Below are 16,630 nucleotides of genomic sequence, written 5' to 3' on the forward strand. Positions count from 1 at the left end.
TGAATAACTTCGAGGTGAAAAAAACCCGGATCTTTTGAGTCCCTTTTAAAAGCGTACTTGGCGTAATTAACAGGTGTTTTCAATGAAAATTGAATCAATTAAAAATAAACTAGTATGTTGATCAATAGACACAGTATTGCAAACTGGCATTACTTCAGCTACAATTCCAACCTGCATTAATTCAGGAAATCTAAACAGTAGATTTTGTCTAGTGCTTTCACACGGAGCAGCAGCATTATAATATGGCTGCAGCTGACTGGCCTGAGTTGTCATTTTTCCAATTAGAAGAAATTGTCAAATCCCTCATTTTCCTTCATCGTTTTTGTAGCTACTGTAGTTTTTGATATGCAGGCTGGAGTTTACTTGGAGTAATCTTTAAAATAGTTGTTCTCAACCTGGCATTCTTGGCTCCCACAACTTGTGGAGAGATTTCAGCAGGGGTCTGCAAAATGACAACGAGCGAAGGAAAGGACAATGTCGGCTAAAGGCAAAAGCATACAAAAATTCAAAAAAAACACAGATCCTGGCAAGTGGGAAAGATCCAAAAACCACTCTGGGTGACAAAACAATAAACACTTAAAACAAAAGGATATGGTGAAAAATTTTCAAGAGAGGTCAAAATCAACAAATGGAATTTTTTATAATTACAAAGGTGTAGGCCCCTTTAAAATCTGGATAGCAATTTTATCAATTAAAATTAGGAAATGCCAAACATGCTGAATAATTTCTTTGCTTCTGTATTTATGCAGGTCAGACATCCAAGGGCGCCACGGTAGCACAGTGGTTAGCACTGCTGCTTCACAGCTCCAGGGACCTGGGTTCGATTCCTGGCTTGGGTCACTGTCTGTGTGGAGTTTGCACATTCTCCTCGTGTCTGCATGGGTTTCCTCCGGGTGCTCCGGTTTCCTCCCACAGTCCAAAGATGTGTGGGTTAGGTTGATTGGCCATGCTAAAATTGCCCCTTAGTGTCCTGGGATGCGTAGATTAGTGGGTAAAATATGTAGGGATATGGGGGTAGGGCCTGGGTGGGATTGTGGTCGGTGCAGACTTGATGGGCCGAATGGCCTCTTTCTGTGCTGTAGGGTTTCTATGATTTCTATGAATCGGGGACAGAATTTGACCAGAATTAATGCAAGCAAAATGAATTAAATAATAGCACTCAAAGTTGACGAACCCCAGGGACAGATGGTTTCAATCCTAGGATTTTAAAGGAACTACGTGAGAATGTTGCAGATGAGTGGCACTGCTGTTTCACAACACCAGGGATCCAGGTTCAATTCTGGCCTTGAGTGACTATGTGGAGTTTGCAAATTCTCCCCATGTCTGTGTGGGTTTCCTCCCACAGTCCAAAGATGTGCAGATTACGTTGATTGGCCATGGTGAATTGCCCCTTAGTGTCACAAGTTAAAAAGATTAGGGGGATTAGCGAGGTTAATGCATGGGGTTACAATGTAAGACTGGGTATGAGTCAGTGCAGACTCGATGGGCCGAACGGCCTCCTTCTGCAATGTAGGGATTCTATGATGTCCTAGTTATAATCTTCCAAAATTCTCAATTTGGGAACTATTCCTTTGGTTGGAAAACTGCACATCACGCCACCATTTTCTAATAATAGTTGAAGGGAAAATTGGGGAATTGTAGACCAATTAGCCTAATATCTGTTCTCGGGGAATTTTTGCCCTATGGTGAATATCTTGAATTTTCAACTGATCAGAAAAGGCCAGCATGGATTTGTAAAAATCGTCATGTCTGACTAATTGTGTTTTTTCAAGTGTTGACTGTGATGTTACACATGAGAATGTCTACGGATGTTATTTATTTAGACTTTGAGAAGATACTTAAGACCATAAGACATAGGAGCGGAAGTAAGGCCATTCGGCCCATCGAGTCCACTCCACCATTCAATCATGGTTGATTTCAACTCCATTTACCCGCTCTCTCCCCATAGCCCTTAATTCCTCGAGAAATCAAGAATTTATCAATTTCTGTCTTGAAGACGCTCAACGTCTCGGCCTCCACAGCCCTCTGTGGCAATGAATTCCACAGACCCACCACTCTCTGGCTGAAGAAATTTCTCCTCATCTCTGTTCTAAAGTGACTCCCTTTTATTCTAAGGCTGTGCCCCCGCGTCCTAGTCTCCCCTGTTAATGGAAACAACTTCCCTACGTCCATCCTATCTAAGCCGTTCATTATCTTGTAAGTTTCTATCAGATCTCCCCTCAACCTCCTAAACTCCAATGAATATAATCCCACGATCCTCAGACGTTCATCGTATGTCAGGCCTACCATTCCTGGGATCATCCGTGTGAATCTCCGCTGGACCCGCTCCAGTGCCAGTATGTCCTTCCTGAGGTGTGGGGCCCAAAATTGCTCACAGTACTCCAAATGGGGCCTAACCAGTGCTTTATAAAGCCTCAGAAGTACATCCCTGCTTTTGTATTCCAAGCCTCTTGAGATAAATGACAACATTACATTTGTTTTCTTAATTACGGACTCAACCTGCAAGTTTACCTTTAGAGAATCCTGGACTAGGACTCCCAAGTCCCTTTGCACTTTAGCATTATGAATTTTGTCACCGTTTAGAAAATAGTCCATGCCTCTATTCTTTTTTCCAAAGTGTACGACCTCGCACTTGCCCACGTTGAATTTCATCAGCCACTTCTTGGACCACTCTCCTAAACTGTCTAAATCTTTCTGCAGCCTCCCCACCTCCTCGATACTACCTGCCCCTCCACCTATCTTTGTATCATTGGCAAACTTGGCCAGAATGCTCCCAGTCCCGTCATCTAGATCGTTAATATATAAAGAGAACAGCTGTGGCCCCAACACTGAACCCTGCGGGACACCACTTGTCACCGGTTGCCATTCTGAGAAAGAACCTTTTATCCCAACTCTCTGCCTTCTGTCTGACAGCCAATCGTCAATCCATGTTAGTACCTTACCTCGAATACCATGGGCCCTTATTTTACTCAGCAGTCTCCCGTGAGGCACCTTGTCAAAGGCCTTTTGGAAGTCAAGATAGATAACATCCATTGGCTCTCCTTGGTCTAACCTATTTGTTATCTCTTCAAAGAACTCTAACAGGTTTGTCAGGCACGACCTCCCCTTACTAAATCCATGCTGATTTGTCTTAATCCGACCCTGCACTTCCAAGAATTTAGAAATCTCATCCTTAACGATGGATTCTAGAATTTTGCCAACAACTGAGGTAGGCTAATTGGCCTATAATTTTCCATCTTTTTTCTTGTTCCCTTCTTGAACAGTGGGGTTACAACAGCGATTTTCCAATCCTCTGGGACTTTCCCTGACTCCAGTGACTTTTGAAAGATCATAACTAACGCCTCCACTATTTCTTCAGCTATCTCCTTTAGAACTCTAGGATGTAGCCCATCTGGGCCCGGAGATTTATCAATTTTCAGACCTTTTAGTTTCTCTAGCACTTTCTCCTTTGTGATGGCAACCATATTCAACTCTGCCCCCTGACTTTCCTGAATTGTTGGGATATTACTCATGTCTTCTACTGTGAAGACTGACGCAAAGTACTTATTAAGTTCCTCAGCTATTTCCTTGTCTCCCATCACTAGATTACCAGCGTCATTTTGGAGCGGCCCAATGTCTACTTTTGCCTCCCGTTTGTTTTTAATGTATTTAAAGAAACTTTTACTATCATTCCTAATGTTACTGGCTAGCCTACCTTCATATTTGATCCTCTCCTTCCTTATTTCTCTCTTTGTTATCCTCTGTTTGTTTTTATAGCCTTCCCAATCTTCTGACTTCCAACTACTCTTTGCCACATTATAGGCTCTCTCTTTTGCCTTGATGCATTCCCTGACTTCCTTTGTCAGCCATGGCTGCCTAATCCCCCCTCTGATAACCTTTCTTTTGTTTGGGATGAACCTCTGCACTGTGTCCTCAATTACTCCCAGAAACTCCTGCCATTGCTGTTCTACTGTCTTTCCCACTAGGCTCTGCTTCCAGTCGATTTTTGTCAGTTCCTCCCTCATGCGCCTGTAATTACCTTTATTTAACTGTAGAACCTTCACATCTGATTCTGCCTTCCTTCTTTCAAATTGCAGACTGAATTCTACCATATTATGATCACTGCTTCCTAAGTGTTCCCTTACTTTAAGATCTTTTATCACGTCTGGCTCATTACATAACACTAAGTCCAGAATAGCCTGTTCCCTCGTGGGCTCCATCACAAGCTGTTCCAAAAAGCCATCCTGTAAACATTCAATGAATTCCCTTTCTTTGGGTCCACTGGCAACATTATTTACCCAGTCCACCTGCATATTGAAATCCCCCATGATCACTGTGACCTTGCCTTTCTGACATGCCCTTTCTATTTCGTGGTGCATTTTGTGCCCCTGGTCCTGACCACTGTCAGGAGGCCTGTACATAACTCCCATTATGGTTTTTTTGCCTTTGTGGTTCCTCAACTCTACCCACACAGACTCCACATCGTCTGACCCTATGTCGTTTAGTGCTATTGATTTAATTTCATTTCTAATTAACAAGGCAACCCCACCCCCTCTACCCACCTCTCTGTCTTTTCGATAGGTTGTGAATCCCTGGATGTTTAACTGCCAGTCCTGAACCCCCTGCAACCACGTCTCTGTGATGCCTACCACATCATACCTGCCAGTCACAATCTGGGCCACAAGCTCATCTACCTTGTTCCGGACACTGCAGGCATTTAAATATAGCACCTTTAATTCCCTATTGACCGTCCCTTTTTGTTTTCGTAGTGTGGTGGACCTTGGTTTACTGAGCCTTTCCAGACACTGTGTCATATTTTGTGAGATGGGGACTATCGTAACCTCTCCTGAGTGCTGTCTTTTCGTGATTTTTCGTAATCCTAAGCAGCTACGCTTTCCACTGATTCCTTCACCTCTTTGTTCCCTGACTTTCCCTTCCCCCCCAATCTCTAGTTTAAAGTCCTATTGACCACCCCATTTACTCTCTTCGCCAGAACACTGATCCCAGCTCGGTCCAGGTGGAGACCATCCCAACGGTATAGGTCCCCCCTGCCCCAAAACTGATGCCAGTGTCCCATGAAAAAGAACCCCTCTTTCCCACACCACTCTTTCAGCCACGTGTTAACTTCCCTTATTCTTGCCTCCCTATGCCAATTTGCACGTGGCTCGGGCAGTAATCCGGAGATTATGACCCTTGAGGACCTGTTTTTTAATTTGAATCCTAGCTCTTTATAATCTCTAAACAGGTCCTCTTTCCTAGACTTGCCTATGTTGTTGGTACCAACATGGACCACAACAACTGGATCCTCCCCCTCCCTCTCCAGTATCCTTTCAAGCCGGTCAGAGATGTCCCGCACCCTAGCACCGGGCAGGCAACATACCATGCGGGACACTCTATCCTGCTCACAAAGGATACTATCTATCCCCCTGATAATAGAATCCCCTACAACTACAACTTGCCTATTTACTTCCTCCCCTTGAATGGCCTGCTGAACCATGGTGCCTTGGTCAGCTGACTCATCCTTCCTGCAGCCCTGTTTGCCATCCACACAGGGAGCAAGTGCCTCGTACCTGTTGGACAGGGTCAAGGGCTGAGGCTCCTGAGTTCCTGACTGCTGGTTCCCTTTACCTGCCTGACTTGCAGTCACACTTGCTAATGTCCCTCTGATTAGCTAATGTTGAAACACATGAAATTGAAGGCAGCTGATTGTCTTGATTAGAAAATTAGAGTGAAAGGAGACAGAGAATAAGGATAACGGACTTGTACTCTAATGGGCACAATGTGATCTGTACTGTTTTGCAAGGATCTGTGTTAGGGTTCACTCATTCAACATATTTATCTAAAAGCTTAAATGATCAAACAGCCACATATGCAACTTTGCCGATGGCCCAAAGATGGGTGACATGAGCAGTGTAGCTGGAAGCATAAAATGCAGTTAAGTGAATGGGCAAGACTGTAGCAAACGGATTTCAAGATGGGTACTATGTGAGGTTATCGACTTTCGACCTCTAAATGGATGAAATCGGGTACTTTCGAAATTGTGAAAAGTTAGCAACTGTGGAGGCCCGCGCAAAAGACAAATTAAATGCGGGACTTAATAGAGTCATAGAGGTTTACAGCATGGAAACAGGCCCTTCGGTCCAATTTGTCCATGCCGCCCTTTTTTTTAAAAAACCCCGAAGCTAGTCCCAATTGGCTGCATTTGGCCCATATCCCTCTATACCCATGTAACTGTCTAAACGCTTTTTAAAAGACAAAATTGTACCCGCCTCTACTACTACCTATGACGGCTTGTTCCAGACGCTCACCACCCTCTGAAAAAATTGCCCCTCTGGACCCTTTTGTATTTCTCCCCTCTCACCTTAAACTTATGCCCTCTAGTTGTAGACTCCCCTATCTTTGGGAAAAGATATGGGCTATCTAGCTGATCTATACCCCTCCATTATTTTATAGACCTCTATAAAATCACCCCGTGGCCTTCTACACTCCAAAGAAAAAAGTCCCAGTCTATCTGACCTCTCATAACTCAAACCATCAAGTTCCAGTAGCATCCTAGTAAATCTTTTCTGCACTCTTTCTAGTTTAATAATATCCTTTCTATAATTGGGTGACCAGAACTGTACCCAGCATTCCAAGTGTGGCCTTACCAATGTCTTGTACAACTTCAACAAGACGTCCCAACTCCTGTATGCAATGTTCTGACCAATGAAACCAAGCATGCTGTTTGCCTTCTTCACCACTCTGTCCACCTGTGACTCCATTTTCAAGGAACTATGAACCTATACCCCTAGATCTCTTTGTTCTGTAACTCTCCCTAACACCCTACCATAAACTGAGCAAGTCCTGCCCTGGTTCAATGTACCAAAATGCATCACCTCGCATTTATGTAAATTAAACTCCGTCTGCCATTCGTCAGTCCACTGGCTCAATTGATCAAGAACCCGTTGCAATCAGAGAACGTTTTTCACTGTCCACTATGCCACCAATCTTGGTGTCATCTGCAAACTTACTAACCATGCCTCCTATATTCTCATCCAAATCATTAATATAAATGACAAATAACCGTGGACCCAGCACCGAACCCTGAGGCATACCACTGGTCACAGGTCTCCAGTTTGAAAAACAGCCCTCACAACCATCCTCTGGCTTCTGTCATCAGGCCAATTTTGTATCAATTTAGCTATCTCGCCCTGGATCCTGTGAGATTTAACCTTATGCAGCAACCTACCATGTGGCACCTTGTCAAAGGCTTTGCTACAGTCCATGTGGACAACATCAACTGCACTGTCCTCATCTACCTTCTTGGTTACCCCTTCAAAAAGCTCAATTAAATTTGTGAGACATGATTTTCCACCCACAAAGACATGCTGACTGTCCCTAATCAGTCCTCGTGTCTTTAAATGCCTGTAGATCCTGTCTCTCAAAATACCTTCCAACAACTTACCCACTACAAATGTGAGGCTCACAGGCCTGTAGTTCCCAGGCTTTTCCCTGCAGCCCTTTTTTAAACAAAGGCACAACATTTGCCACGCTCCAATCTTCAGGTACCTTACCTTTTGACTATCGATGATTCAAATATCTCTGCTAGGAGACCCGCAATTTCCTCCCTAGCCTCCCACAATGTCCTGGGATGCACTTCATCAGGTCCGGGGGATTTATCTACCTTGATGCGCTCTAAGACTTCCAGCATCTCCTCTGTAATATGTACACTCCTCAAGATAGTCAATATCTTTTCCCAAAGGTAGGGGGGTCTAAAACTAGAGGGCATAGATTTAAGATGAGAGGGGAGAGATACAAAAGGGTCCAGAGGGGTAATCTTTTCACACAGTTGGTGGTGAGTGTCTGGAACAAGCTGCCAGAGGTAGTAGTGGAGGGTACAATTTTTGTCTTTTAAAAAACATTTAGACAGTTACATGGGTAAGATGAGTATAGAGGGATATGGGCCAAATGCGGGCAATTGGGACTAGCTTAGGGGTTTTTAAAAAAGGCGGTGTGGACAAGTTGGGCCGGAGGGCCTGTTTCCACTCTCTGACTCTCTGACTCTAAAATCTTCGTCACTTCCTTGAAAAACTCGATTAAGTCAGTGAGGCATAACCTCCCCTTCATAAAACCATGCTGTTTATCACTAATTCAATTTGTTTCCAAATGTGGGGACTTATCTACTTTAATGCTTTTTAAGACACCCAACAGCACCTCCTTTTTGATATTGACATGACACAGAATATCTACACACCCTCGGCTCCTCATCCATTAAGTCCCTCTCTTTGGGAACACTGAGGCAAAGTATTCATTTAATATCTCGCCCATTTCCTCTGGTTCCAAGCATAGATTCCCTCGGCTATCCTTGAGTGGACCAACCCTTTCCCTGACAACCCTCTTGCTCTTTATGTATGTATGAAGTTAGCAATCCTGATGTGTCCTTCAGTTTAAGAAGCACATCTACTGCAATTTGGTCGGAGGACCAAGATGACATGGTGGCATGAAGATCCCCAGCAACTCAGTGTGCCTTGCATATTCTATTTTTTGTGGAGACTAAGTTCCCTGACATAGGCATGGGCGATATGTTTCCTATTTAAAAGTTGATACTCTTAGATATTTTAACAGTAATCTGTGTTCTCCAAGATGGATAGTACATTGTTTATAGGGTTAATGAATTGTAAATTGAAGCAATAGAGATTGGAGATGCAATGCATTGTTTTGTGTCAGTGTAACTATTATCATGTGTTTTGTCGATGGTGTAGAAACATTGGAGGGGAAATAGTCTATTTATGTAATGGTTCTGACAATTATTAATTTTGAAATGCTTTCATGTTGAATAGTTTTTTTATTTTGCTTAATTTATTTTGCTAGACTGAATTGCTTTGAGGTTCATTGCAAAACAATTGGTGTTGATGTGGAATAACTTCAAAGTGCTGTACATTAAAGGTTACGTTTAATCATCTCTGTTTTTAATGTGAATTTGGTGCAAATTTTAGTTGCTATTTGAAAGCTGGTCTGTGAAGCAAGCCACTCATTGCAAATGGGCAATTGGCTGCTACAAACAGTTTTAAAACATTAAAAAAAAATCTAATGAATCTGAAAACTTCTATGATTTCATCCATGCTAAAAATGAAATGCCATAGAAGATGGAGTTTAACAGGTAAGGTTTTCAATTGGAAAGCAAAATCTCCATATGTAGTAATGTTCGGTTCCTGCATCATACACTAACTGGATTAGAGTGGAAGATTAGATGGGTCAGTGTGTGGTTAATGGGTTGGTGAAGGAGGGACGAATTGTCATTTTTAGGGACACTAAGATATTGAAATAAAGAAAGATGCCCGAAAGAGATAATATTCACTAATGTACTTGTGGAAAGGGCAAGTAGAACAGTAATGGAGAATTTAATTTGGAAGGTGGGTGAGGAGAGTTTGAAATTGGAGAGGAAGAATAGGATTAATAAAGGCATTAGAATCGAACTAAAAGGCTTAGTTAAAAAAATTTTTAAAGTGAGAAGATTAAGAGAAAGTGAAAGAAACAGGCTGAGATAAAAGTAAAATACTGACTTTGGAGGAGCAAGAGAAATGGAAGAATTGGTGAGGTCTGTGAATTCAAAGTATTGAAAACAATTTTATTCATTCGTGGGACATGGCATCGCTGGCTGACCAGCATTTATTGCCCATCCCCAATTACCCTTGGAGGGGCAGTTGAGAGTCAACCACATTGCTGTGGCTCTGGAGTCACATGTAGGCCAGATTGGGTAAGCATGCGGTCAGGGCCATTAGTGAACCATTTGGGTTTTTCCAACAATTGACAATGGTTTCATGTTCATCAGCAGATTCTTAATTCCAGATTTTTAAAAATATTCAATTCAAATTCCACCATCTGCCGTGACAGGATTTGAACCCAGAACATTAGCTGAGTTTCTGGATTAATAGTCCAGTGATAATACCACTAGGCCATTGCCTCCCCCCATTGGGGAGCTAAGCGGATTAATAGTTACAAAGGGATGTGATGCAGCTATAAAAGATGCACAACTTTTGTTTGGACAAGTTTGTGGATATATTCCTGGTTCTAACTTTTTCAGAAGAGTGAGGTGTTTGTGTTGGTAGAAGATCACTGCTCTTGAATGTAAGGATGATGTGGGGAGTTGGGTTGTAACAAAATCCAAAAGCATTGTTAAGTAATTAGAGGAAGAATCAGTACAATTCTTACAGATATTTCCATTATGGAAAGGACATAGAAGACATTATAATTTAGGACATAGGAACCGGAATAGGCCATTCAGCCCCTCAAGCCTGTTCCATCATTCATTGAGATCATGGCTGATCTGTGACCTAACTCCGTATACCTGCCTTTGGCCCATATTCCTTAATATCTTTGCTTAACAAAAAAAATCTATCTCTGATTTAAAATTAACAACTGATCTAGCGTCAACTTGTCATTTGTAGAAGAGCGTTCTAAACCTCTGCCATCCTTTGTGTCCTTTGCTTCCTAACATCTCTCCTAATTTTTAGATGTCCCCTAGTTCTAGAATCTCTAATCAGTGGAAACCATTTATCTACCCTGTCTTTTCCTGTTAATATCTTGAACACGTTGATCAGATTACTGCTTAACCTTCTAAATGTTAGAGAAAACAGGCCTAATTTGGATAATCCCTCCTCATACCTGGACCTTAGGAATTAAAGTTATCATTCTTGTAAACCTACATTGTATTCCCTCCAACGTCAATATATCCTTGCTAAGGTGTGATGCCCAGATCTACTCTCGGTACTCCCACCAAGTGGGATCTAACCAGGGTTTTGTATAGCTATAGCATAACTTCTGTGTCCTTTTATATTCCAGTCCTCTAGATATAAAGGCCACCATTCAATTAGCCGCCTTGATTATTTTCTGTGCCTGTTCATGGCATTTTAAAGATCTATGCACCTGAACCTTCAAGTCTCCTTGGACATCCACTGTATTTAACTTCATACCATCTAGAAAGTACCTGATCTATCCTTATTTGGTCCAAAATGCTTAACCTCACACTTGCTTACATTTCACCTAGTCTATCAATATCCCTTTGTAATTTTATATTATCTCCTGCACTGAATGCAATGCTGCCTAACTTAGTCATCCACAAATTTGGATATATGATTTACTATGCCATTATCCAAGTCGCTAATAAATGCAAATAATTATGGCCCTAACACAGATCCTTATGGCACACCAGTCAACTTCTGCCAATTTGAGTACCTACCCATTATCCCTATTTTCTGTCGCGTGCCAGTCAGCCAATTTCCCAGCCATGTCAGTAATTAACCCTCAATTTTGTGGGCTTCTCCCTTAGTTAACAGTCTCTTGTGGGACTTTGTCAAATGCTTTCTGGAAGTCCATAGAAAGAACATCCATAAACATTCTCATGTCCACTACCTTAGTCACCTCTTCAAAATAACTCCGAAGTTTGTTAGACATAACCTATCTGTCATGAAATCACGCTGGCTCTCCCTGACTGACTGAAAAATTTTGAGGCGTTCAGTTACCCCATCCTTGAGTTATCGAATCCAATAATTTCCCCACCACAGATGTTGGGCTAACTGGTCTGTAATTCCCTGGTTTTTCCTCTTTCACCTTTCTTAAAAAAAAAGCAGAGTGACATGAGCAATTTTCCAATTCAGAAGGACAACTTCTGAGTCGAGGAAACTCTGAAAGATTATCATTAAGGCATCTACAATGTGCTCCCCTACTTTCTTTAACTCCCTCGGACGGAAACCATCAAGTCCTGGGGATTTGTCATTCTTTAGTTCCATTAATTTCTTCATTATCGATGTTTTACATGCATTAATTTTATTTAGACCCTGTCCTTATCCACTATTAATTTCCTCAGGACTTCTGGCAAACTCTCTTCCTTTTCTACTGTAACTGCTGAAGCAAAGTAATTAAAGATGATAAATATTTGAAATGTAGAGGACTGGGCTGTAGGATTTATTTTGCCTTAATTGTGTGCCAAAGAGATTATACAAACAAGTTAAATTGCCTCCTTCTGTGCTGTGAACTTCTATGGTCTTATAAGAAATTGTTTAACCCGTTTATGGTGTATTTCAATTTTCCCCCCCTTCCTTATTAAACATCCCTTGGGTATTTTGCCTATTCTACCCTGTTGGTACTGAAATATAAACTGGAATTCATGAGGGACATCTGTCTCAATTGTTGTTTGATTTCTATATCCCTGAGTGCCAATTGCAGCATGTGTGCAACCTCACACTGAATAAGCATGAAAGACACTTGCTGTTACTGAAGAACTGTAAAAAAGGACCAATGTACCAATGCAGATTAAGCCTGTGATGGGCACAATATATCCAAACATTCTATACAAAAGCAAAACACAAGCACATACCAGAAATCTGATATTTTGAAAAAAGGCAAAGTGCTCAGAATACACTGCAGGTCAGATAGCATCTGTAGAGAGGGTGAGACACCAGAAATTTCCATCCAAAGTCAACGGATCTTTTGCTGGTCCATCAAATTATCTGTCATGCCAGCAACAAATTGTGTGGCTGGCAGAACCAGAAAATTTAGGCCAATGTTTCAGAACATTAACCTACTGTCAGAACACATTAATTCTCTGTTTTGCCACAGATGCTGCCTGATCTGAGTATTTCCAGCATTTCCTATTTCCAAATCCTAGTATTTGCCCTTCGTGACTAGATGTATTTTAAAGGCTAGTTCTAGGTCAGGGGATCACCACCAGGAATCTGTGCAGCTGCATTACGTGTACGTGTTTCTCGAAAATATCACCCAGTGTTGTTGCTCAGCAAGTTTCACGTCTAAGTTTAAATATATGTACAATTTTTATTCCGAGAAGATACTTGTGCTGTGTTGCAAATGGTCCTCAGAATTTTTATAACACAGGAGGAGCTCTGAAGCGGAAAGGTTGCAAACCCTGCTCTAGCCCATATGTGCAAAGCAGGTAAAAGCAATAGGGTGGACTTAATGACAGAAAAGGGAAATAATTTCTGGGGGAGTTTCAGCCTATGCAGACCTGTTGCTCAATTTCCTGCCAAGGGAGTCAACCTCTCAATCGGTGTGTGTCTTTGTAAAGCTCTTTAATGTTCCAGTGTTCAGACCGAATGAGAGTTGGCCTTGTATAAAGTGTGAAATGAAGTAGCCATACTGTAAAATATCTTGCGTAGATTCTTTCACCTATGCTGAAGGCAGAGGACGGTTGTGGAGCTGATGAGGGTACTGATTATATCATTTACCAGAAGGCTGGCGTGAGAATGTATTTGATGGTGTCTCTCATGATTCTGTTGCAGAAAGGCAAACAGCTGCCAGTGAAGTGCTAGCTGGGGTATACTGTGGTTAAGACAGTGTTGGAAATGTGCTTACAGCTGACTGATCGATCCCTGTTGTTTGTGGCACGTTTCAGTGCCTGTTCTTGTTGATTGTCTAATTGTTGCTAATAACTGCTTTTCTTGGGGGGATGGGTGGGGGCAGAAGAGAGAATAAGAGTGATGGAGGTTGAGTATCTTCGAAGTTGGTAGACAGATTTTTGGTATCTCAGGAAATTGAGGAATACAGGGAGTAGGTTGAGGTGGAGTTGAGGTAGAAGATCAGTCATGATTGTACTGGGTAGCATTGAAGGCTAGAGGGGCTGCACCCTCTATTCTTGCTCCGATCTCTTATCATCTTTCGTGACTTCAAGTGATAGATTACAATCAAGTCAACCTTCTGTGGAAACCTCAATAATTGAATACCTGAACCAAACAGATCAGTCTACAGCACTCCCAAGGCACTAAGAAAGCTTGGAGGGGTCACGGAGTGTGGGTCTCTGCCACCTGGCACCAAATAGGGTATGGCTTTATAGAGCTAACTACACTATTCTTCAGCAGTACCCATGTACAAACCCAGGTCTCTGCCCTGTCAACCTATGCCTAATAAGGTAGTGAAAAGCATGGGTCCCAACAGTCCTCTACACTCTATACCAAATAATCTCTTGCCTATGTACTTTTCACAATAGTGTGCTTCAAGACTTGTTAGAAGCAGATTTATTTCTCCAGGGGTTGTGATCTTCAGTAGTGTAGATAGTAAAAGTTTTTTTTGTCTGTGTTAGACATGCGACAAATCAAAAAAAACTATGTTTTGGGGGGGAAAAAATGGGAATGTTTGTCCATCCCTATTGGGATCGATGGTTTTCCATCGTGACCAAGAGGAATTCTAAACACCATATATGTGAGCTGAATTATTAACTTCCCTAGTTCTGTCTGTAATCTACTTGCATTGTTGCTAAGATGCAACTGGCACAAATGAACTGAAGTGAGGACAAGTGATATATTTGTGCTGCATTGTAACATTGCAGGCAAAACTGATGTGGCGTTTACACGCTCGCATCCAATTATAAAATGCAGATGCACAAGGCCAATATTTGATTAAATCACAACAATTGCACTCTTTATTCTTTATGATTTGTGGTTAGTATAAAATTATAGAGTTTACAAATTAATTGAACAAAACATGGCATCATAATTTACAGATGCAGATTGAGAAAATGCCACCTTTTGATTTTTAATGTTGTCCTTTATGGTATTTACAATTTGAACATGAAGGTTGTACTACTATCTAAAGGAATGGAAGTGCATCAGCAACTGACGTGCTTTTTGACTTTGTGATTTTTGCATACCACCTTTTGTCACATGTTAAGGTCTGGTGATTTAAATGAGAGAGAGCTAAATATGGGATGAATTTTAACTCCCAAGAGTGGGCAGTAGGGTTTTTTTTTAAAAAAAGTGTATGTAATGAGCATGAATGCAACTCAAATGCATGTGCATTTGAATGTTGGAAAGAGACCTGTGCATTGAATTTGGGGATTTCCTAATAGTTTATAACACATACATATTGGTGCAGTTATATCTTTGGGACACATTAAGTCATTTTTAAATTGCTTTGAACTTGGCTCTAAGTTCTACTTGAACCCCACTTTTTTGGGGATTTGGGCAATTAACCAGGAAAATGTAGGTGAGTTTCTCATTGACCCATATGAGTAGAAGCTCAGCTGGTGTCTCAATTCTCTTCAACAAGCGTTTGGCAGAGTGTGCTGATGTGGATGCACCTTATTTACGATCTTTGAGGATTTCAAATTGACAAGATCAGGATGGGGAGTGCCTTGGATGTTGTTTGACAGCACATCAGAAGGGATGCAAAATTGTTGGGTCAGCATGTGCACAAGGGAGGGCCTGAGGTCCCAGGAGGCACTAACCACATCACCAGGATTTACAAACAGCCACCCTGCTTCCTTCATCTCTTTGAAGAACAATGCTTCTGCAGGCTAAGTGTGTTATCATATGGTACAACTGAATTAAGCTGATGCTGGGAAAAAATAACTTCTATGCTTTATACTTTAGACAAAGGTAGATTTCACATTCATTCTTGTGTTGAAAATTTGCTAAGGATCTTGTATTTGTAGGTTTGTTGTTTCCAATAGTGGCGAAATGGATATATTTAGAAATGATGTTTGCCATGAAGAAAAGATAGAAGTTTGTCATTATTGACCTCCCCACCCCCTCCTCCTGTGCTCACATTCCATGACCCCAAACATAAGAATTTGGACATGTCAATGAGCACAAACAATTGGCAAATAATCTGAGGCAATGTAAGGAGAAAAAAAAAAAGCAGGAAATTATAACCTCGAACACACAGCCAGAAAGGGTGATGGAAGAAAATTCAATAATTTTCAGAAGTGAATTGGCTTTTTTTATGTTCTTTCACAAGATGTGAGCATTGCTGGCAAGACCAGTATTTGTTACCCATCCATAATTGCCCTCTAAGGTGGTGATGAGCTGCCTAACTGACCTTGAACAGAATAGTTTGCTAGGCTATTTTGGAGGGCAGTTAAGAGTCAGTCACATTGCTTTGGGTCTGGAGTCATATGTAGGCCAGACTGGCAAAGGATAGCAGATTTCCTCCTTTTGAAGGACATTAGTAAACCAGTGGCTTTTCATAACAAATTATTTTCATTATTACCATTCCAGAAACTAGTTTTCAGTTAACTGAATTTAAATTCTACCTGCTGCCATGGTGGTATTTGAACCAGTCAGGGAATTAACATGGGCCAATAGATTACTAATCCACTACACCACTATCTCCCATATCTTGCACTAATGAAACAGCTGTAACTTTAGCTGAAAATGCGTGTCTTTTAAAATAAATTACTAATCTAATTATCCATGGACAAAAGGCAAAGCTATTTGAATAAGGGCTAAGTAATGCAGAAAAGTTCAAGGTTTTTATTGAAAATGCGTAAGACAATAAATAATTGAAATACTTAGTTTAATTCCAGTACAATGAACCCCTCAAATTCTTTAAAGAATGCTTGCATTATACTCCAGATTTAAAAAAGTTGATGCTGAATAATAAGTGATAAATATTGAAGTTTCAAATAATGGGTGTTTGTTTTCTCAGTCATAAGACTTGCAAGGGTTATCTAGATGAAAGCGGGCATTCATATCATGTCATTGTGCCAAATTTTAATTTGACATTGATATGACATTGTTAAACTGTGATGTGCCAGTCAGATTTGTCTAGCTGTTGAAAACCTTCAAGTACAGTTGCCTGTTGTTTCAGAGATTTCCTATTAAAGGAGGCAATAATGATCCGATGTTAACCCGGTCACACTCTGTCGATTAAGCTGGTGTAA

General features: G+C 41.3%; 1 protein-coding gene across 1 annotated transcript in view; it reads left to right on the forward strand.

Moving 5' to 3' along the window:
- The window catches only part of slc12a2 (solute carrier family 12 member 2), a 215,162-nt gene that overhangs the window by 117,065 nt on the left and 81,467 nt on the right, over positions 1–16,630 (forward strand). The gene's annotated exons all lie outside the window — the stretch shown is intronic.

Source organism: Mustelus asterias, chromosome 6 (genome assembly GCF_964213995.1).
Source record: "Mustelus asterias chromosome 6, sMusAst1.hap1.1, whole genome shotgun sequence".
Taxonomy (NCBI): domain Eukaryota; kingdom Metazoa; phylum Chordata; class Chondrichthyes; order Carcharhiniformes; family Triakidae; genus Mustelus; species Mustelus asterias.